The sequence below is a fragment of the Aythya ferina genome (assembly GCF_964211825.1).
Source record: "Aythya ferina genome assembly, chromosome: 5".
Taxonomy (NCBI): Eukaryota; Metazoa; Chordata; class Aves; order Anseriformes; family Anatidae; genus Aythya; species Aythya ferina.
In genome coordinates, this window is record NC_140301.1 from 43753666 (window position 1) to 43777581 (window position 23916).

Below are 23916 nucleotides of genomic sequence, written 5' to 3' on the forward strand. Positions count from 1 at the left end.
GTGCTGGGTAGAAATAGGAATTTAATGGATCCTTACCTCCAGGGCCAGCACCTTGCACCTTCATAGTGTGTTGGGCACATCTGACAGTCCTGCTGATAGCTGGTGGTCTGATCAGGTGAACCATAGCTGCTTGGGTGGGCAGCAGGACAGCCTTCAGGAGCTTGAAAGAGCAGATAGGTTTGGGCTAATTTTTCTTTCATACAAGATTATGGGGATCTGTTGAAGAGAAGGAGGCCATGGGAAAGCACGGAGAGAGGTGTTTTTTGGACTAAGAAGTGAAACCATTAGGAGGACGTGTAGGAATGGGTGGATGCTGCAAAGATGGTGGTGAGCCTGACCAAATGTACAGAAGTAATGGAAGGGGCAGAGAACATGCTGACAGTGTCTGGAACCATGGTGAGATTAAGTTCCAAGAACAAAGCAGAACATCCTGGAGTTATTGAAATGAAATATTGCAACTGATCTAACTAGAATTTGCTGGCTTGCAAAATGTTTGGAGATTTAGCACATCTCTCTTCTCCACTGGAAAAAACATCAGAGACTGAAAAAGAAAAACTCCACTGCTATCAGAGCATAACATTGTGTTTAAGGTGACAGAAATCTTTGCTGTCACCCAGTTCCTACCATGTCAAGCCTGTGGACGTTTCAAGAGCATGAAGTGAATCGAAAGGCTCTGTTCAGACTTGCCTCTCCTCCCCAGCCTAATCTGCTTTCAGATCCAGACTGCTGTATCCTGAGTATGACTTAAGTCACTGCAGTTGGTTTTGTTGCTGTTCTTTTTTTTCTTTTTCTCTGTACAGTGAAGTTGTGAAGCTGGTGAGCAGTGACTCCGATCTTTTCCAAACAAACCAAAAAAAAAAAAAAAAAAAAAAAAGAGTGAGCAAAACAGGACCCTCAGACTATCTAAGAGTAGTGAACACAACTTCACTTTGAAGCCATCTGTCAAACAGCTGGCTTCAGAAGAAAAATTTACCAGGCAAGAGTGTGGAGGAACTCAGGGTGTTTTTGTTTTTTCGATTTTTTTCTTTTTTCTCTCTTTCATCTGGCTAGGATTAAGTATTTTGTTTTTCTCTTCCACATGCATCAACATGCCACCATGGGACTTTATTACTTCATACACAGATGATCAAAAATATGAATAATAATAATACCAGTGCACAAGTGGAGCCTTAGCTGGGTTGATGTAGAAACTGCTCGGGGCTGAAGCAGAGGTGCGAGGAGCACAGTACTGACTCCCAGGCAGGGGGGGGAAGTCAGATGCTTTCCGTTCAATGGGTAAATATACAATTATGGATCATTCCAGAGGTGTGAGGGTAAATTTAGAGAAGACTTAAAGAATAGGGAAGGGAAATTTCGCTAGCTGATTCAAGGTTGACTTATTAAAAAATCATGGGAATCGGGGCTGGAAAAGAAAACATGTTGTATTAAGTCATCTTATCCGGTCCCTGCAACCAACCAGTGTAGGCTTCCTCCCATGGGCTTTCCAAGCAGGTTTAACCCTTAGAGAATAATGACTGACCATTGTTGAAGTACTAAATCAAGTTGGCTTGTGGTTGTTTTACTCCACCCACACCCCCTTCTTTTTCCCACCAGAAAAGGCATCTTTTCCTCTTTCTAAGCCACATCTCCTCTGTCCTTCACACCCTACTGAGAGCCCCTAGACAAATATTCTCTTCTGACTTGAAAAGCAGGTCAAAAATGGCAGTATCGGGAAGGGCAGAGATTTAGGAGGAAACTTCAAAGATGGGTGGTCAGAGAAGTTGTTAATCCCTTGGAAGAAAGGTTTCTTTCTTTTCCTGCTCTAAAAAAAAAAAAAAAAATCCTCCTTCCTGCCCCCCTACCTGCTTTTGCAAACGCTTAGCAAAGATGATGATTTACCAGTTGTTATCTAACTTGGAGCTGTCGGTTTCCTGAGGACAAAGGCCCAGTGCACAATATGACAACAAGGTCTTACATTTAACCGCAAAATCCCTTGACACTGCAGCGTTCCAGCACAGCAGGCTGGAAAATGTGTTGCAGCTCCATATAAATTGGGGGGTGGGGGGGGGGGAAAGGAGGAGAAATGTAATGAATTAAATATGGAAATGAATAATACACTCAAGTACAATCTCCTCTGTGTCGTCTTGGTATTCAATTCCATTTATTTCATGTTGTCCCCGCATGATCGACTTGCAGGGTCACACAGATTTATGTGTAGTGAATGTGGAACTGTTTTGTAGAGATTATCTGGAAGAAAGCTGGAGGCTCAGCCATGGCAGAAGAGAATAGGAAGGGCTTGGGAAGCTTAAGAAACAGCAGAAAAGCAAAGGAAAGGATACAAAACTGCCATTTTTTTTGCTGGAGTAATCGTAAGGGCACCCCAATTGCCATCAAAATCAGTGCCCTTAGATTTTCCCAGACTTAGTTCAGACAAAGGACAGTTGTCATCTGAGCTGCTTCTTCAGACAAACGGTATTTAACTGTTTATGAGGTATCTTATATCCCGAATCGAAGTTTGGCAACTCAGGAGGGTTTTTCAGGACAGCGTGGAGCTCATGTGGTGCAGAAGCCTTTAAGCCTCTAGTAACGGAGCTGTCCATCCTTACCCTGTGTGAGTGGCTCTTACTGCTTTGATATAAAGATGTGCAGGTTCTTGTTTGTTTGTTTGTTTGTTTTTTCTCTTTTCCTGATACTCCTCTATTTCTGATTTAGACTTCTTTTTCTTTGATCCCTTGGTAAGAATAAACTATGGTGAGCCTCTCCGTTTTTCTCCTCTGGTATACAGATAGATTGCAGAATTTTTCTTAGGAGCTGCTACGCAGTGAATGTTTCATGATGTATATTGATTCAAGAGCAGGTTACCTTAAGATGATGACTTACCGTGCATTAGCTGCTCTGGAGTGACTGTCCAGGCATGTGCTCTTAAACCTTAGCAGTCCTGCATTATTGTATCTGTCAAAGTGCTAAAATGTCCATTTGCACCTGACAAACTCGAAATGGCTTGTGATTTTGTTATATTTCTGATGTTAAACTATAGACACAGCTAGGAAATCATATTCTCCTTCAAAGTAGTTCATTCATCTGACATCTGCTTAAAGTCTCTGACATCAGCTTAAAGAATCTTTTTATGTCTCTGGCTAAAAGACTGGAAAGTTTGTTAAGACGTCTTTTCCATACAAAACTGCCTATATTTAAAAGTATCAAGTCATGTTTTGACTAAACTCAGTTAAAAGCTTTCACTCATTGCATAGCAAGACTTATTATTTCTCACAAGATCATTTTTGTGGCTTGTCTTTGAACTCCAAGACATCCATAAGCTGCCTGAATTGGGGATGCCAAGGCTGAAGATACAATTCTTCTAATGATTTTAATAGTGGCTGACCCAGAGACAAAACCAATTTCCTGTTTCTACTCAATAATTCAATTTTTTATACACCTGAGGATAGTATTAGTCATCAAAACACTGCTCCAAGATCTCATGATGAGTTGGGCTGTTTTGATGTTCTTTATGCCCTTTGCAAGATATGCTTTCCAAGCAAGATATTTACACCTGGAATGTAGGTCCTTGCCTACAACCCTTCAAACTTCAGCCAGATTTTCCCCCAGTGGTGCTACCTTTTCTTCCCTGAGGAAGCCTAAGCCAGCTAGGCTCTTAGTTTAGATGCCTCTTTTAGGGGAAAGAGATGGGTAGGGTGGGATCTCAGCCTTTATTGCCAGGCGCAATACATTTCACTTACCTTCAGTGCAATGCACACGTTGGATTGTGATAATTCAAGTGGGTAATTCTTGTATCTCCCTAATGCAACCTGTCCTTTTTGTCCCTTACTGTTTTAATAATCTATACATCATCTGCAAATCCCACTATCACAGATTTTATATTCTCTAAATGTTGCTGAAAATTCTAAGCTTTATTAGACTAACAAGTAGTTTACCAAAGCATCTTGTGAATAATGAGTCCCATTTATTATAATGCCTCCTCATTAATAGCTACATTATTTGTAGCTGAGATCTGTCACTGAAATAAATTTTGTTTAGTCTAATACACACCTTACTATTTCCACACAGTGCAAAGTATTTGTTTCTTAACTAAGATCTCATGGGATATCAAATTATATGCCTTGGAGAAAAACAAATATACTCTGCTGGTGCCGTCACCTTTATCAGATAGACCTTTGTCCAAACAAAGGTAGCAATCTGCGCTTCTCCTGAGTACCAGAGCGGTTTCACATCTCTATAGGTCTATTTCTGAGAGACATTGAGTTTACTGGCAACCAGGATTTAGGAAAAGTCCCATCACAAATCTGTGGAGCTCAGACTTACTGCCTTTACTCCCATCAAGAGATGTTGGCATTCATTTCCTGTTGTTACTGGCGAACATCTCTGTAGTTGTCCATATCTTGCATTTCAAAGAATGCGACCCTTTCTTTGAGGAGGTATCAGATTTCTTTGAAATCAAAGACTATTCCTCTCTCATGGTCTTGAAAACTCCAGTCCACACTTCAGAGGCTTGTAAGTACAATCTGCCACATTCCCCAATTCTGAGGGATTAGGCTTATTTATTTTCAGATAGCCAATAGAGAATTGGATTGGCAGTGGATGACCTGGAAGGGCAGCTTCCTCCCTCTAATCAGTGCTGGATGTATTTTCCCTCCTCCAGAGACATTACCGTTCTCCAACGTGATGTACAGGCAATAAGGAGTTATCCATGTCTCACACCATGTGTTGTTGCTTCTGGAACCCACCTGCCTATTTTCTCTGGGTTTGCTTTCCTTGCTGTGTCACGTTTAGCTTCTCTTGCTAAGGGCCTTGGAGCAGGGACCTGTGATTTCTCTTTTTGCCTTTTTTTTTCTTCCTCTTCGTAATTGTAAAGGCCTGTAAAGTCACAGACCTCCGTAGCACTGAATAAATAACAAACAATGCTAATACTCTTCATTCCAAAAACACAGTCTGCAGATTCTTAAGAGTGAGCTTAGTGTCAATGCAATCGCAAAAGTGCACATCATCACCAGATGGGAATCAATGCATGGCATCACTGCTAGAGTCCACATGGTAGCACTTGTCAGTAATTCTCCTCCAGTCTGTCAGCACAGCACTCCATCACACAAATAGGAGGAGCATGCTGTTTGTATATTTTAACCTCTCTGGGGACACCACTAATATAAAAAGCATTGCCATCAGAGGCTTCTTCTGCGCCTTACGAAAGGAAATGCATTTTCCTTCATTCTCTCCTTCAGCGTGTGGAGGCCTAGATTCACAGAGTTGAGCCACGCTCATCTCCTGTGGATAGCAGCACTGTAAGGACTAGCGGTGACTGCGATAGCACAGCCTCCTACCCCCTGAAGGCTGGCCTAGGACCAGCCTCTTGCTTCACATTGGCTGCATCTGTACCCAACTGTAATATGGAGTCTGCAAATCCAGGCGCTAAAGCAATGGGATGACGTTGCCCACTCATTGGCCTTTCAGGGAGCTCCCACTCTCCACCACTTGGAGGAGAAACAACAGCAATGTGTAGCGGCCCATTCAGTCGCAGCAAGGGTAAAAGCCCTTAGCCGATGATGGGCTTGCAGCAACGGGGAGGCGTCTGTGCAGCCCGCGATGGTGGCAGGAGAGCCACTACTTGCTAGTCAGCCATCTTTCTTTGTTCATTTCCAGTGGGAGCTCTCCACAAGGTGGCAATGTAACACCACGCATTCTGTCATCACTTCTGGACGATGTCCTCTGGTTGGAGTTTCCCTCATCCCAAGAGTGGTGTCCTTGGGTACACGCACTCATCGTAGGTGGGAACGCAAGCCCAGCTCAGACTGAGGTGAATGTGGATGATCTGCCTGATGGCTCTAGGCCAAGGGGACGTCAAGTCTCCAGAGAGAGAGCAAAGTCCCATTATGTGGCTTTGCCACTCCTGGTTGGCCATGGGATAAGGCCTGCCATGGCCATATGGAGTCACCAGGCCTGGAAAAGGGTGGTGGTGCTCTTTAGGGCAAATGGTAGCCTTTTAAGAGACAGAATCTGTTATCTTTGTAATGCGAATTTGTACTTTATTGAACAAATTATCCTGCTGCAGTATATAGGACATCTGTGAAGCACAAGACCACCTTGACATGAATAAACATGCCAAAAAATGTCTGCTTTAGCTTGTACCTGTTTCTTATTAATTTAAAAGCAGACAGGAAAGATGTTAGCTGAAAATGGGATGTGATCATCAATAGGTTGCTTTTATCTGTTTAAATCTAGTAGTAATAACAAAAAGTACAAATGAAAGATACATAACACTAGTTTCCTTCTGTACCACAGGCCAGGATTTTGTGAATTATCCCCAGATTTCAGTACCTCCCCTACGGCTTCTGTTCTGTCTCTTACAATAAAGATTTGCTTGCCAACTTCTTTGAGCAGGGGAAGGAAGCCAAGCCAGTCCTGGAAGGGGCTGAGCTGTGTTTGTTGTGCTATGTTTTGGGAAGCCCTCTTCTGATATGTGTCGATGTACTTTGCCCCTTTAAGTCTCTTTATCCTTGTGGGGGGTCTCTGCTTGCGCTTTAGTCGATTCCTTGAGGAACCCTCCAGAAAATCTAGGGCAGACGAGGGTGGGAGGATGCTTTAGCAGCTCCTCGTCTATTCAGAGAAGGGACTGTGTGTAAAACTGAAGTGTCCTGTTGCCATTGTGAAGTTGTGTTGTCTTCTGAAGCACCAGGTATTGGTCGTGGCTGGAAAGATGAGAGCAGATTAGATGGATCCAATGGACTGATCTGGTATGGCAGGCTTTAAGCTCTTTGAAGGCTATGAGGGCATTTCCATTTCCAAACCACAAATTATTTCCAGAAACTGGGAAACAAGAGGAGGGAAACAAGAGGAAGGAAAGCTTGCACATGGCAAGCTCAACAGAGAGAAAAAAAAATCCTTTGCAATGAAGTCATTGGACAGAAAGTAAACTGCCCACAAGCCCTTTTACCAGAAGAGTTTGGATCGAGAGTCCAGTGAATAGGAGAATTATATGTAACACGTACTATATGAACTGTCAGGGCAATAAAGAGGTATTGTCCATGGGTTGGTCTCAAAACTTCCACTGAACCCTCTAGTGCATGAGTCAGTAACAGAGAAGATTGGCATATGTGGTCCCTGGTCCAGAGCCAGGTTAAAGGAAAGGTGGAACTTTTCACAGAAAATAGTTAAAGCTTTGCTTTATCAGGCTTGCTGTTCACTAAACTTTGCTTAACTTGCGCAATGGTTCCTGGCTCCTCCATATGGCCTTCACCTTTGAATACTATTGATTAACTAGTACCTAGCTTGCCATATGATCTGAGTTCCTCCTACAGCTTTCTCTTCTTTATCTAACGGACTTGACTATTTTAACCCTTTGACTGGGAACTTGGTCACTTACTTGATGACCAGTGCCTCTTCTGTACAACTTTATGTCGAGGAAGCAAGCGAAAGGGACCAAAGATCCTAGGAGTGAAAGCCAAACTGCTGAGGCTCTGAATTCTTTGTGTTGCAGTAGCATCCAGTAAGCGCGCTCCAGCTAGGAGGGGGGCCTGCTGTGCAAGGCACAGGACCAGCACGTAACGAGAGGGCTGCTCCTGCCCTGAAGAACTTGCAGCCTGAATAGAAAACACAAAGAATGGGAGCAAAACTAGAGGCAGAAAGAAAAGAGATGACTTGGCCAAGATGATTGAGCAGTAAATCAGTGGCAGAACTTCGAAGAGTTCCCTTGAGTCCTAATCTGGTGACCTTTCTAGTGGGGCAGGCTGCCTCTGGCTTTTCACTGAAGTGTGCAAAGCATTGGCTTTTGATTTGCAAATAGATTAGAGCATACAGCATTGTATGCCAAAACCTTCAGCACAAAGTTAATGTTGCCTAATGGTGTCTCGTATTGTTCCAGAATGCATAAAGGATTTATCCCGAGCAGGAAATGAGAAATTAATGCAAATTTAAACTTCTGAAAAGTGGGAAATATAGAGGTTCATGCTACACTCTGAAAATAACCTGAACTCTGCTCTCTTCCAGCATTGTCACTATATATGTTCAGACACACAGAACCTCATGGAAAAATCAAGAAAAGAGGCACATGAAAACAAGAAGTAAAGACTAATATTTTTTCTGTCTGAGCATATCCTATCAAGAGCAAGGGAACAGACAGCAGTATGTTCTTTTCAGTTTCTTCATACCCACTTCATATAATTTCATACTTTTTAAAACCAGAAGACCTCACTAGCCAGTCTGACCGCTTCTATGCCAACCTGCAAACTTCTGATGCAGCTCTATTGAGCCAAATGCAGTGAGATTGTCCACAGCATCTTCAACCGAGGCTCAAGTTCAAATCTTGAGTGCAGTAGTTTCAGACAGTGAAGCTATTGTCTGGTTGTTTTCAGGGGGTCTTGGCTCCACTCCTCCCCTGCGCAGCCACTACAAAGTTGGCTTGCTAACCTTGGCATGCTCAGGAGAGAGGATGCATTTTGGGATGCTGAGGCATGCTGCTTTAGGAGTGCTTAGAATAGTCCACCTATAAACAGAAAGTGATGTTCGGTTTTATCTATAGCAGAACTGATATTCCTCTGATACCTGGACAGATTTAATCTAGAGCCTCTTTTACTTTAGGGAAAAGGGGTCTAGCAGTGATGCTCAAATCACTGAACCCCTGGTTTTACCTCAGTTCCTCTCTCAAAAACACTGCTCCCTTGGCCTCTTACTTATTCAGCATGTAATCAATTTGGGCAGGGGCTGGTTCTCACTCCTTGGGTATTGCACTTTTGTCTAAGATGCTTGAGATCAATAAGGTAGACTAAGAAAAGCCCTATGCCCTGGTCTTATTGAGCCTGGGCTAGGAAGGTGAAAAATCCACCTTTCCCATCTGCAGCACACCTAACTCATTACCCAACAAACAAGGAGGCAAACTCAGGCTCTTGTACTGCTTAATAACATTTGATATTAGAGCTGGGTGAAACATTTACAGGGAGCCATTTATTAGATGTCTTTTTCCTTTAGGCTTTGAGGAACTTCCTAAACTTGCCCACTGTGCAACAGCTTGGTCAAATCATCCTTTCGGATGAGTTTCAGTCCCAGATTATTAGCAACTTGGGTGCCAACATGATTCACTCATTTTGACTGGATGCTGAAAGTCTTGTGTCCTTCTATTGCCTGGACGAGGGCAGCTGTTTTTATCTTTCTTAAAAAGAAGAAATGATGACTAGGGGAGAGGAAATAATGTACAATGGATGGCAGTCACGAGTTATTTGTGTAATGAACAATGTCTTTGCAATGCTTCCACGTCACTGGGGCTAAAATCCAGATGCCGAAGGGAAAGTGACTGAAAGGGGACACTCGTGCAGCCTGCCCATCCAGAGCTGTCCCATCTGGTCCTCATCCCTTGCACCTCAGGACTTTTCAGTCATGACATGGTTTTATTGCCTCTGTCCCATGGTGATGCAATGTCTTATCTCGTGGTGGGAACTGAGGCACAGGCTAGATGAAGCGCCTTGCTCCGTGGTTAGCTGGAGTCAGGCTCCAAGTTTTTTGTAACTTTTTCTTCACTGCCACTGGGCACATTTCCCTGGGTGACTTGTTTTGTGGGGAAAGAGGAGGTTGCTGAATGGATCCTGATTACTCTGAAGGACTCTACAACCACTTCTTCTTTGTCTCTGTACTGCTGTTTCCTAGAAGCTGAAAATCTGTCCATTCCCTGCTCTTTATGTTTTTCCTTACATACCCGCTACTGGCTACTGTCAGACCCAAAACACTGCTCTACTTGGACATTTGGTCTTATGTAATATGGCATTTATGGTCTTATGAGGTTTTGGAACTTTCCTGTTTTTCATTGTGGTCTCCACTGAGCAGTCAACATGCAAAATGACCCCAGCAAATTTGGCGTTTCTGCCAAATGTGTCTCTTAAACACTTTCTCTCCCATGAAATCCTGCCTCCAGCGGGGTTGGCAGTTGACTGAGCACTCTACCACCCACCCAAAACGTGTCTGCTAGGTACATGTTGTGAATTCAGCAGAGAGTTGCAAGGCTTGCTAGTGTAATTACGAGTTGTGCAAGTGAAACATGGCACTCTGAAATCATCCCGATCACTTTCGGTGGCCAAAAGGAGTTGCTACAATCACAGAATTGGATCTTCCATGTTAAAATAGGCCTCCAAATTTCTTCTGCTAATTGTTGCTTTGATCCCAGTCACTTGTGCTTGTGTTGGAGGGGATATGTGGATACCTTCTCCACAAGGGTCAGGAGGTAGGCACGGGTCTCTGGCGAAGAAGAGGGCAGTGAAGAGGGGAGCAGCAGGCTTTAGAGCTGGGGTGGTACAGCAATGGCCCGGCGACAGGGATGTGGTTTCCAGAATGTCTCCCTCTATTTCTGGCAGAAGATGTCAGGGCCAACGAATCCTGGAAGCCCTCGTATGCAAGTCTGGATATGTTCTGTCTCTGTTTGCCAGCTCAGCTGAAAGAGAAATGACTGCCACACCGCTGTCCCATCCCTCGGCAGCTATTTGGCAACCTCCCCTTTACATCAACACTGCAGCTGGCTTGCACGCTATCTGCTGACCATTTTCTTTCTCTCATCCCTTCTGCCCCAAATGGATCAATTTGTAGAATTTACGAAGTGTCAGATGTCCCGTCGAGAACTGAACACAGATGAAAACCGCTGGAAAGCTGGTGGAAATTGCTCGAAAGCAGCATTATTTATCCACTGGAAAAGCATGCCATGGCCAGTGGCAGGGCTCCCCTGCTGGCCTCCAAGCCCCTGCTGAATCTGGTGCTTGCCCAACGTCCTTCAGGTGCTTGCCCAACATCAGCTTGGCCACTCTCGGCTCCCCTCTCTGTGCCACATCCCCTGGCTGTTGGACTAGCCAGGATAAGAAAAGAAAGGGTGAATCTCCCTCACTGACACATGCGTTTTTGCTCAGGTTCAGATCAGAGCACCAATTTTTCCCCAGTCTACCCCCTTGGGACCACCAGGTCCTTGGGGCCAGCCAATACCCCCAGATCCCACTGGTTTCAGGGGCTGGGCAAGGTCAGGAGTTTATTTTGGTGCACCTCTCACCTTGAAAAGAGTTGCAAAACATGAAGTCGTTGCTAGAACTGGTTGGAAAAATTATTTTACATGCTTTTTTTTTCTGCCACAAAAGGCAAATACATTCAAACTGAAATCGTTTGTGGGAAAGGGGATGGTTTTAACAGATTTTCCAGCTTACGAAAAGGTTACAAGTCTTCTAAAACAATTTTCTTTTTTTTTTTTTTTTAATGATTAGAGGTTTGTTGTGTGTGTTGTTTTTTGTTGTTGTTTTGTTGTTTTTTTTTTAACATTGAAATAACATCTCATTTTTAAATTTAAGTTAATTTTTACTAGAAAATAAATTAAACAGAGAAAGAGAAAAAGGTCCAAGTCAAATATTTGGAAATTATTTTTATCTGTACCAATTTTTGTTTTGCATTGTTTTTGTTTTTGCCTAGTGGTCTGTGAGCATTTTCAGCATTTCCTTCCAATTTCTTTCTGATGTGGAGAGGAGCGTTGCTTGAAATTTCAAAATCTTTTATGAGAAAGGGAAAGTCTTTCCTGCCAAGCTCTAGCTATGGCTAGAGTATGTCTTAAAACACTAACTGTCAAAAGCTGCGATCTGATTTACCAGGGAGGGTTTTCTTATGTTGTCACACTCCTGCATAGCCTCCGAAGAGGGAGTAACAGGGAGCTATTCCTGATGCCTGCCACCTGCGTGAGCTCTTAAACCTCTCTAAAATAAAGCCCATCGTATTTTGGAGAGGGAGACGTGCGAGGAGCTCTGAGTCAGCCAGGAGGATTTGTAAACAGAATTATGTGAGATGGGAGTCAGCAAAGAAGAAGAACGCCGTGGAGGAAAAGATTGGGAAATTAAGAGCTAGGGATGACTCAGTGGGAAGGTCCACGCTGAGCACTCGGCTGTGGCCAGCAGCAAGTGCCCGGGGCATTTTGAAGCAGAGGGTGAGCGGTGCAGAGCCCAGCCTCTGGAGGTTTGCAGCTCAGGGACTTCATGAGCCAGAAGTGGCACCTCTAGTTTGAAGGCATGCTAGCAAATCTGAAAAAACACTGATTGCAGATAAACAGATAAAAAGCTCATGTTTGTGACTTGCTCGGAGTCAAGTGGAGCTGCCTACTGGAGCTACAGGCTGCCTACAAGTCCTGTGGCATGTTGTTTGTTACAGCATCGTCCTGCTTCTCCCTGCCTTTCTCTGATGCCCAGCTTGCCTTCCAGACCAAACATGCCAGCCTTGGTTTTGACTTTTGACTGAAAAAAAAAATGATTATTTTTTTTCAAGTAAACATTCACCCTTTCTTCCACCACACTTTCAACCAAAATAATCACCAGCTGCAGCTTTTAATCATCCATTTAGCCTCCCTTTTAACCAGAGCAGGGTTGAATGGATGAAATTCAGTGTGTCTTTGTCCCTCGAGAACATCATCTGCTCCTTCTGCTCCCATACAGAAACCTCATGGGTGCACCTTGCCCTCAGCAGTATGGTGCAGCTGAGTGACCAGCAGAGGAGAAGGGAGGCTGCAAGTCCGGGTAGTTTCCAAATGACCCCAGAGAAGTGTAGAAATCATGTTGTTAACAGCCATACTCTACATGGCAGCTATCCAGAGCCATGTAATTAGATGCGAATATTACAGTTGGCTTCGAAACGATATAGAAATTAGAAATTGCTGTCTGTTGGGGAATTAGAGCATCCTTTTACTGGGGGGGTGGGGAGCAGATTGGTGGTGGGCTCGTTTCATGTTTTTGTGTTCCAGGCAGTTGGCCCGCTTGAGAGGAAGCTATTTATTGATCTCCGACTGCGAGGGTTAATAAATCTCTGCTCGGGCTGGTTCAAACTCTGGCCAGGTCAGTCCAAGGCAAATGATGACTGCTGCTTAACCAGAGGCAAAGCAGCCGGGGGAGGCTGACCAGGGCTGCTCCGTACTAAGAACCCGGGGATGTGAGGACCCCTGACCTTCCCCTCCAGCCCCTAGCATTTTGGGGAGTTCAGGATTAATGCACGTGGCATGGCTGTCCTTTAGTTAGAAGAACTGTATGTTTTTCCATCCGTTTCTCCCCTATCCGCCCGTGCCACCTTCAGCTAGGGGCGGAAACGTCTGCTTGGCAAACAGGCTGGTTTCATTACCCTGTCTCCTCCCCTAGCCTCCTGAAGGACATCTTCATTAGGAGCCTCCTTGTGTGGAAATCAGCTTGTGCTCTAGACAATATGTGAAAGCCCCCTGGAAGGATTTTAGGAGAGGTCACAAACTGGAGCCTGCCTGTCACTGGCCACCCGGGGGTGGCCACCCCACCCTCCTCCCTCCCCTGGACTGCCCTTTGATTCCTCACCCCGAGTGGCAAATGCCTCCCCTTCAATAGTCCTAATTTCCAATTGTCTCCATGCGCTTTGGAAGGCTCTCTATCACACCCTGAACAAATATGCTTTTTTTTTTTTTTTTTTTTTTTTATTTGTTCTTCTGCACTCGCTGCTGAATAATCGGTTCTTTCCTCACTGCCGTATTGCTGCTCTAATCAAGGACAGATTCTTGTGAAAATAGGTTGGTCTTTTGCCCCCCGCCTCCCTGTGTATGTGTTGTTGTGTTGTTTGTTTTTTGTTGTTTTTCTTTTTTTCTTTTTTTTTTTTTTTAATAATTTCCTAGAACTGCTAGATTTGGCTGGCCCTCAGGTCTCTCCTGATGCAGTAGGGTTAAAGGCAGAACTGAGTGGCCTGTTTGCTCTCGAGTTTAACCGTTTCATCATTTGCAGAGGAAACCCTTTCCCCTACTCCCCTTCCTTCAAAGGTGCACAAGGTATAGGAAGCCCCAGCAAAACCCTACCTACAGCGTCAGGCTCAGGGAGCACTCCCTACCAGCCCTGATCCGATGGGTTGATCCTAAGAGGCGCTGGGCACATCCTACTGGGTGCTGAGCACCCTCAGCTCTTGCTGGTGGTCCCAGGACCTGAGGCATATTGCATTTCATGGGGGCAGTCAGCCTTCTTCAGGGTCACGCACCCACCCTGAAGCATCTCCTGCAGCCTGAGGGTCTTGACGATGAAATCCATCATTGAGTAAATCACCTTCCCTGGGTTTTGGGGTCGAGTAAATCACCTTCTCTGGGTTTTGGGGCTCCCTCTCCTCCCATCAGGTGAGAAAAGGACCAATTCTCACCTTGCCATGAGGGTGCTGGGTGCCTGGCAGCCAGACGGCAGGGCCAGATGCAGAGGCAGGTGAACTTCTGCAAAACCTGAGGAGGGCACTAGAGAAGTGCAGAAAAGAAATGGTGAGAGGGGGCCCGAGGAGCCACTGCATGTGGCTGCCATCTGCAGAGCCCCCAGCTCCCGGCGCTGGGCTTCCCTGGGAGGCCGAGGTAAAGGATGGGGGAGAGAAAAAAAAAGTTTTCAGACTTTAATTTTTTTTTTCCTTCGTGCTGTGGAGCAGCTAAGGTCTTATCAACACTTCCCTCCCTGTCCGAGATGTGATTGCTGAGCCTTCCCGTGTAAGCGCTGGGTGTATGTGTGTATAAAAATATATGGCTGTATAATTAGAACCAGCCAAGAATATTTGGCTGAAATGGTGCTAGAAGGGAGGGAGGGGGGTCAGGGGGTGTCCAAATACACCGATTCATTGGAGCCAGAGCTCTTCATGGGAAGTGTCAGGTTTGATGAATTTCCCACTAGAAAAAAGAAAAAAGAAAAAAAAAAAAAAAGGTTTTGACATATTTTAAACATTCCAGTGCAGTGTTTTTAAACCATCACCTCCCAGCCTCATTTTTTTTCTGCTCACAGAGGTTTTTGAGATCATTCTGAATCAGGCAGAGCAGGGATTTGAAGCGTGGCCAACGTCCTAAACACCAGCTAAACAGCATCAGTCAGTCCTTTTCCCCAAGAAAAGCTTCCTGATAAAACTGGTTGAAGCTGAAATGTTCCACAGGGATGTTTCAACTTTAGCCAAATGGTACATTTGACTAGATGAGGCAGTAGCCACCTCTAATTAAAATGTTTCCATTGCCCCTGCACTTTAATGACTCTTCCCATCCCCACGATGCACCTCCAGCCCTGCGTTGAAGCAGCTCCTTGGTCAGGTTCCTCAGTTGAACTTGATCTTTTATTAGTCTCTTGGTTTCCCTGCGTCTTCCCATCTTCCCAGAAAGGCAGAGATGAGCAAATGTTGGGATGCGTAGGAAAGTCACGCAGCTCGGAGAGGCTTTGGAGAATCCAAACCCACCTGCCTGGAGCATCTAAGCTGTTAATTAGGCCCACGTCCTTTGGGGTTTCAGCCCAAGGGCCACGTGGCCAGTGCTGTTGCCCAAACTATTATTCATGCTTGTCTAGGTAGAAAGCCCTTGTGCTGGAGCCCAGATCCTCAAAGGTTTGGCTTGACTGGGGAGTCAAATGCCTAAATACCTTTGAGGATCGCAGCCTTAGTCACTGTATCCACAGCCAGCTTTAAATCCACTCTGGAGAACTTATAAATGCTTCTTTATGAGCTTTTCGAGCTGGACTCTGACCCTGACTGGCTTCGTCCTGGCGGCGCTGAGTGCCTCAGCCTCCCTCCTTGCTCCCCTTTCCCGGCATGGATGAGCACCGGGGGGGCAGCAGCAGCCCTGGGGCTGCAGTGGGGACCTCCAAGGGCAACGTGAGGATGCTCCTGGTGCGGGAGCACCTCTGCTCTTCCTCTAAACCCGTTAGCACAATGTTGACATTAGCTGCTGCTTCAGCGGTGTTTCAATGAGGCAGGCGGGATGGGGAGGTTGGCAGCGTGAGCTACAAGTGGAAAAAAAAGGGGGGCATCTAAAGAGAGATATTCATATTTAAATAAGATGGATTCATATATGTTTCTGTATATTTAAATACTTGCGTTATTCTCATCTCCAGAGTTCATGTACCTTGAATAAGTTTAAAGCTGAGCTGAAGCACTGGGGAGAAAGAACCCATTCCTGGTGTCTGTCCGTGATGGGTGCCACCTGCCTGGGTGACAGAGGCTTGTCACTGTACCAGCACGTGCTTTGGGGAGAAGTGGAAGGGATGCTAAACATCAGTTTGCTCTCTTGGGGTCCAGGAAAAGACTTTCCTCAGGGGTCCTGCACCTTCCTAGCTACCATCAGGTACAAGCTACTGCATCAAGCAGAACTCCAGCTTTGATCCAGCTTGAATGTATACCCCTTTTTCCTGTCCTATCCATGTTCCTCTCAAAGCATACTTCCCTTCCTCTCTTTTGTATTAAATTACAAATGGCAACCTCTTTATATATGGTACTGTGATAAATAACAGCAAAACATAATGTAGCACAAAATGATAAATGCAACGTTAAAAGGAACTTACACTATAAAGTATTCAAATGTTAGTGCGGTACTTTGAAGCGTTGATAACATTTTCCCAAATGTGGTGCACTTGGAATCCATGTTTGGATTTCTCTTGTTTTATATTAGTGACAAACTCAAGCCTAAACACAGGCAGAGGTCAAAGTATTGATCTGGGACCATACAAAGCTCAAAGCAAATTGAGGTGTTACAGTGCTGAGAAGCCTTCCAGCGAGGCATCTGACTGAACACCAAGAAATTGCTTGTGTGAACCCCACCAACATCCAATGGAAGCATCTGTGATGCTTCCAGGGGAGCCTGACGGTGGGGATTCTGGTGGCCCTGCCACCCAGGTGGGCTCAGCACAGCTACTGGTACTGGATGCCAGCGACTTGTGCCGCCGTACATCCCCACAAAGCACTATCAGTCCCTGACCTACTTTTGTCTCCAACTCCCTTTAAACAAAACCTTTCCTATTCTTCTTTTTCCAGCTCCTTGCCCTGGTTTTCTCTTTGCTATCCATGCTATGTCTCTGCATGTGCATTCAGGCCCTATACTCTTTTTATGGCCATTTTCCTGTAAATATGTTTTTTGGCTGCAACCCACTCTGTTATGCCTCCAAAGGACGCTTGATTGGAAGTCTCTCCAAATCAACAGGAAAATCGACTGCACGCTCCTCTTTTATTCTCTTCTTCAGAGATCTGCTCGGACTCCTGTTCTCTGAGCCAATGCTCAGACCTACCCCCTCCCCATGGACATTTAGGGGAGCTTTAAGGATGCCCTGCATTGATTTTAGGTCCCAGGGAGCCCTGCAAAGTCAAGCACTGTCGAAGTGCATTGAGCCTTACGAAGAACCGCTCCAGCGCTCTCACGCGAGCTCTGCAGGATTGCTCGCTGGGCTGGGAACGCTCCTGCTCCCGCTCCAGCGTGGGCACAGATGCGGGCGAGCATCCCCTAAAAACCAGCGGAGGCAGCAGCTGCACGCCTTTACACTGCTGCATCTCATTTATTCACCTGCTTTTGTTTTCCCCCTGTCTCCCAGCCGGATTTCCCTCGGACCCGTCTGCGCTGAGCTCTAGGCACCGCATAGGGGTGGGCTGGGGGCCGACTTTGCCCGAAGGGCATTGCTTTGTACCTACCAGATGTGCTGAATTTCTCGCTCTGCCTCTCTCTGAGCAGCCCCCTGCTTCCTCTTGACCTTGCTGTAATTTAGACTCGCAGCCTTTTGCCAGTCTCTGTAGTTGATTTATTCTCCTGATGTTTAATGTTGGATTTGCCTCTTTGGAGGAAGGTTATAGCCACCTTGGAAATATTTACACAGCAGAACTACTCTTTTCTTTTTTCTTTTCTTTTCTTTCTTTCTTTTTTTTTTTTTGTGTAATTTTTTTTTTGTTCTCTTCTTTTTTCTTTTTTCTTTCTTTTTTTTTTTTTCTTTTTTTTTTTTTTCTCTCACTCCTTGAGAGCAAACTAGTGTTATGGTATGTGGCTAGCCTGCCGTTCCCCAGCTAACAAATTCTCTACTGGTCAGGTCTCTATGTGAGCATTTGCCTTCTGTCATTAAGCCTTTAAAGATCTTGCCAGCCATTGGTTTGGCATCCAGTCCTTCTCAGCAGGACTGGTTGCCTGTATCCTGTCTTTAGCTAATGCTCTGTCAACCACAGGGGGAAACTCAGCCAACAAGATCTCTATCAGCCTTTCAAGGACCAGCAGTTCTGCCATGTGGACTGGAGTCCTGCACTCTGGCCTGATCTATTTATTAAAGAGCTCTGCCAATCAGTAGACCTTGTCAAAAATAATGTTTCCCCTTCTCCTCTCCCTCCTCCCTGGAAAATGTTGATGTCAATGACAAAATGTTTGTTTTCGTTGACTTTTTCCATGGAAATTTACAGGTTCCATCAGAAAGTGAGAGATGTGTTTTCAGCTGTTGAAGATCTTTCACTTTAAGGCTTTTCAGATTTCCAATAGAAGAAAAATAATGAAAAAATTTCAAGGAAGGTCAACAATCACTGTTAATACATGGATTTTACTGAATGACCCGTTTCCTATCAAGACTGCTCTTTGCTCACATTCACTAGTGACAGAATGGTTTTCTTATCACAAAGGTGCTCCTGCAGGATGGCTGTAAGGTCTGCTGTACTGTGCATGCCATCTCCTCTTCTGGGCAGTGTTGGTTACCTCTTGCCGCCCCCTCAAGACTTGTTGTTGTCCGTTATTGCTGGCTGTCTCATCCAAAATTCCCTTCTTGCTGTATCAAGTCATCTCAAACGATCACTGCTTCTTCTATTCTTCTCTCCTCTCTGCCTTCCTTCTTCCACCTCTTTGCACTTCACACAGATGAAAGCGACCTCCCTCCTGGATGGGGCTTCCTGGCTGGCTGATCATCTCCATGGCCTTCAAGCACTGTTTCAGAAGGGGTGTTATCTATCTGGAAGATGGGTGGAATTGCAGGGCTTAACTTCTTCTCAGCAAAGACCTTGGTCAGGCTGCCATCTCCTTCTTCCAGTGTGGACTGTGCTCAGGTCATGTAAGCCATGGCTGGAGTCTTCACTCCCTTGTGTTTGCGAGTCACTGAATGCAAGGGAACCCTCTGTGGCACTTGGGACCTGCGACAGGGGGCCCTCAGCTCAGAGAGACCAAGTCCACGCCTGAAGAGGCAGCACAGACACGTCACTTGCTCTGGAGATGTGCAACAACCTGTGCCAAAGCCCAGAAGCGAATGCAGGTGACCAGTTTTGCACTCTGACCACAACGTCGTCCATTCTTGCTCATCCAAGTACATCTGCTCCTGCCTCCCCCTCCCTCCAAGCCCTTGCCCGCTGTTACATTTCCAGTCACAAACACACCCCGGAGCATGTCCTTTTCTTATCCAGGCCGTGGGCTTCCGACTTCATGAACCAGAACGGAAGGCGTTGCATCACCTCCAGCTCCTGAAGCACTGCACAAGTGTGAGGGAAGGTGAGGAGGGCTGATCAGATAAAGCCTGGAACTGCTCCATTAGCGAGACGTCCTCACAAAGCCTCTGGGATCACTGGAATTAAGCTTTAAAATATTCTGAGCAAATATTGTCCTAGACCAGTTCTGAGAATTGCCTTTGTGTGTGTTTGTGTGTGTGTGTGTGTGTGTTTTAGCCAGATGCTCTGGCTCAGCCTCCTTGAGCTTGGCAGAGAGCTCTTTCCAAAAACTTGGACCCGTGGCTCCAGCACCTAGTAGCTTCCTCTGAGCTGCTCTCCAGCTCAGCTGGCAGAGGGCAGCCAGTGGTTTTACAACACTGGGAGCAGCTGCTACAGCAGAAGAAAGCTTTGGAAACCCAAAAGCCCTCCTTGGACCTTTTGGCTGTGGGAGATGCATCTCTCCCTCTTCCAGATTATTTTGCCTGCCCAGTTATGGAGGTGCAGCCTCAAGCAACAAAATACCTCCTTCGTGCTGCTCCCTGGCTCTATGTGCTGTGTGGCTGGTTGACCACAGGGCTCCTATGTTGTCCTGGGGGACCTGACCATCAGCTGTCTTCTGGCCTCCACTACTTCCGAAGTGGCTTGACTCAGGTGGCTACAGGGCCGTAAACTGTAGAGACTGAACATACCAAAAGTAGAGGTGACCAGTATGTGTTCAGGTCACTGTGTCCTCTTCCAATCTCATGAGTCCACGTCCCTGTGACCGGTGCTAGGAACTGGCTGCACGCATTGGTTTTGGGTGAACCTTGGGGTGGTTGGTGCTTCACACCGGCACCTCTCTTGTGCCATGTGCTGAATCACAGAAGGGTCAGTAGCAGAAGCACAGGAAGACCAGGTCTTCCTTCAGAGAATGCAGTTCTGTTAAAACTCAAAATGTCCTGAAACACTTTTAGGATGAAAAGTCCTACGTTTTATAACCTGGAATAACTTTTAAAAATGTAGAGCGTTAGATAGTCCAAAATACAAAGTAATGATGTTCAACTTGTCTTGACCAAATTTGAAATGAATAATTGTTTTTTTGGTAAAGAATTTAATCATATTTGAGTTTTGTCATGACTTTGAAGAAAAAGTCCTTCTGATCTTGAGTGAGTCCAAATTACGGTGTGAGTCCTCGCTTCTGACGAAACAAAGTCTGGGTACACTGGTCCACTGTGGAATTTAGTGGGAAGATTTTGCTTTAGGACTAAGCCCTATTGCTGTGTTGTAACTGCTGTCATTCAGTGTGGTGTGGGTACAAAAGGCTCAGTCCCCCATCTGGAAAACAGGAAAAGTGCTGTGTAGCTAATGTGACCTGTCACACGATACAGACCAAATCAAGTGTGGTATCAGTTCGGAAGAGGAACAGTCCTGTGCATAGGGCAGCACTCTGGGACGTGACATTTGGGGTCTCTGTTGCCTGCAAACTGTCCCTGTGGCCACAGCCCAATCCCCTGAGACCATCCTCGTTAGATAGTGGTCCCCCACTGCTCTAATTGCCTGGGTAATGGCTCTCAACATGCCATTCATCCTGATTAAACGCGCTACGTACGCAAAGCCCCAGCCTGATGACGAAGGTGCCTGCTGGTGACGAAGGTGACTTGGTAGCAGGTATCAGTTCCTCAACAATAAGGAAACATGCAAGCCCTTTTCCTCTTGGCTCCTATTGCATTATTAATGCCTCAGTGCAGCCAGAAGTGCTACGGCTGGGAGCCTGCAGGGAGCTGGGGAGCTGGTGGGACACGAGACCTGATGGGCTTGGGGGTGAAGAGGAGTAAATTCAGCAAGGGTTAGGTGAGGCCAGCAAGTTTTATTTTTGAAGCAGCACGGGGAGAGAAGGAAGAAGGGAAGGAGGAACAGCTGTAAGGACATTTTTGTTGCTGGCTGGTCCAGAGGAATGTGTATAAACAGCTTTAGATGTATGTTCCTGAGCATGCTAAGTATATTTACTGCCTGCTCTAATCGGTCCTGCCTCAAGTTAGCCAGGACTAAGAGTTCCCATGGGAAGTACGCTTCACTGAGTCAATGCTCTGAAGACTGGCGTTCGCAGAGCAACCTGTGTTAATGATTGTCCCCGCGTTGTCCCTTCTCACCACTTGCTGTCAGAGTGTGCGGGGCGAGCACGGGTTTGGCCGTGCCAGAGGGGCCATCCACCAGCTGGGTGGCTTTATCACAAGGACCAGTGGTGCAGCCAGCATCGTCGTTGTCAACCCAAGCAAGCTGCAGGTGAAGGCCCCCCTGTGTGCAGCACCTTTTCCCAGTGCAAAAACCAAAGGTGTTTTTGCACATGCAAACACCCGTGCGGGCACACCGTGTGTTGTTCCCATTGTAACTCGTGGCTGCTTTTTTTTCTGAAGAGTTCAGCGCAAGCAGTCAGCAAAAGGGAGATCGAAAAAAACAGTATAAAACAGTTTCCCACTGCAAAATGTCATTTTGATGGAACTGACATTTTTGGCAAAGCCAATGTAAATTCCAGTGTTTTGTTTTGTTTGTCAAAAAAAAAAAAAAAAAAAAAAAAGCACAACAACAACAACAGAAAATGTCCAAATATGCAATATTGACATTTTCAGAACCAAATGTTTTACTACTTCATTCTAGCACATTTCTTAAAATTGAAATTAACTTTTTCATAGACATACTAAAAAGAGGCTACCTGGAAAAGAAGTTCTAAGTTGTTCTAAAGTACTTGGGGTTTCCACAGCTTTTAGCTTTTTACTCCAGCTTGAGACTTTAGCCCGTTCATCACCTAAGAGGCAATGAGATGCCCTCTTTTGGGACACATGTCTTAGCCATTGGCTAACCTGGTTAGTTCTGAAGATGTTTCCAAAGAGCCCTATCCATGGCTTGTGACATTTTGGGCTGTTTTGAGTCTCCTTCCAGCTGAGCCATGCAAATGCCTATAAAATGCATCTTTAGCAGGGTACCGAAGTGTCGAGGTAAAACAGGCTGCAACCCAGGTTGTCACATCATGTCCGAAAGCGAGATAAATCAAAAATATAGTCAGGCTTTGCTGGATTCCTAAGTACTGTTCTCCCTGAAAGTGCTCGAGGGCCAGAAGAGCTGATGGAGGGAGGAATTTGAGGGGTTTTGCTGCTGCTGTAGAAGCACACGGGATTAAGCAGGGATTTTGGCTAAAGTGTGAGGCATTGAGGAGCTGCTTCTGAGGTTGGTGGTGGTGTTCTGGGGACAGATTTGGATCATCCAGTTCCTCCCAGGTGTCAGTCAGTAATGCAGCACATCTCCCAGGGGAGGCAGGGTGGTACAAGACCATGTCTGGGGGACTCCTTCTGCCTTGCTTGTTGCCAAACCATGGGGCCATCAGAAAATGCTGATAAGAAGCACCGGTGTGGCTCTATTGTTTTTAAGCTCCTGTGCAAGTACTGGCTCTAAATATTGATCTCAAGGGATGCTATTCTCCCCTGTCAATTATATTGCTTTGGAAATACAAAGAGAAGCTGGGAGGAGTGAAAAGCTGAGCAGTGGGTTGGTTTCGGTGGCCCTGGGAGGCCAGTCTGGGTTCTTCTGCTTCACTGCAGCCCCAGCAGACCCAACTCCACCCTTTCCCTGGGTGTCCCAGTTAGGAAAAGAAGAGGTAACTACGTGCCAGCTAGTACCTTCTTATCTAGTCACAGTATGTTCCCCGAAGGGAATTTTTGGCCTGGGTTTGTGTGTGTGTGTGTGTGTTTTTATATGCTTTATTTTTATCTCAGAAAGGATAGACAGTACATTATGTCTTCAGTCCAGGAGGTTACACATTAGATAAGAGACAGGCAGATACAATACAACTGCTCCGTGGAGTTATGTTCCTGAGACAGGCAGCACCGGGAATGTAGCAGGTAAATAAATTGCTTCCATCCCCCCGCATCCAGGCGGTTGATTTTGTGTCAACAAATCCAGATCCAAGCAGAGATTTCAGTGTTCATGTTCCGGCAGCCAGAGAATAAAGTCCACAGTGCTCCCTCTGCCTCTGCTCACCCCGTGCCCCATCCCTTCTGCTCCTCCTCCTGCTTCCCCTCGCCTCCACCTGCCCGCCTCCAAGCTGCGGTCCAGCAGTCGCCCCACACTCCTGCAGGTCGGTGCTGTTGTCACTGGGGTGAGGAGCCCCCCAAGACCTGTGCCTCACATGGGGCGCTGGGGCAGATAAAAGCACTGGAGCAGTGGTGATGCTACTGGCACCGAGCTGGAGCCATGGGTGCAGCTGGGTGCAGGAAGGATGGGTGCCTGTGTGGGTAACGGTGGTGTCAACAGCTTTGTGAGAGCACGTTAACAGAAGTTGGAAAAGGGATGTTTTTATGGCCAAAAATAAATAAATAAATAAGATATTTGGGCATTAATAGCTAGCATCAGAGCTGTTCTACCTCTGATCCTCCTTATCCTTTTCTTGAGCATCCCTCCTGGATGCTTCTTGAACTATGTGGGCTACTTAATGCTGCAGACAGGATACTAAATTGTAAAGGGTGAGCCGCAGTGCGTCGACTCCTTCCTTTCCTTTCTGTCCTTGAGATAACAGCAGCGGCAGGCTGCGGTCCCCCAGCATCACCTGGCAGCTCCCACCGCCCACCCAGCCTGCCCTGGGCAATACTGTGGAGGCATTTTGGCTCACCCCATGGCTCTGTGCCCTCCCTCACTGCCCCTAAAAGCTCCGTTCCACACTGGGAAGATTAACAACACCTTGCGGCTCCGCCGTGCTGCGATGGAGATGGTGGTGCCAGGTTTATTTTTTCAGGAGAAACAGAT

General features: G+C 46.0%; 2 long non-coding RNA genes across 2 annotated transcripts in view; both read left to right on the forward strand.

Annotated features, from left to right (window-relative positions):
* The window catches only part of LOC311437398, a 37293-nt gene extending 17956 nt beyond the window's left edge, over positions 1-19337 (forward strand). The window contains exon 2 of the long non-coding RNA XR_014693441.1: positions 18587-19337. This is a non-coding gene — a long non-coding RNA (uncharacterized lncRNA). The remainder of the gene's footprint in view (positions 1-18586) is intronic.
* Positions 1-23916, forward strand: part of LOC311437395 — a 152017-nt gene that overhangs the window by 74047 nt on the left and 54054 nt on the right. The window lies entirely within an intron of this gene.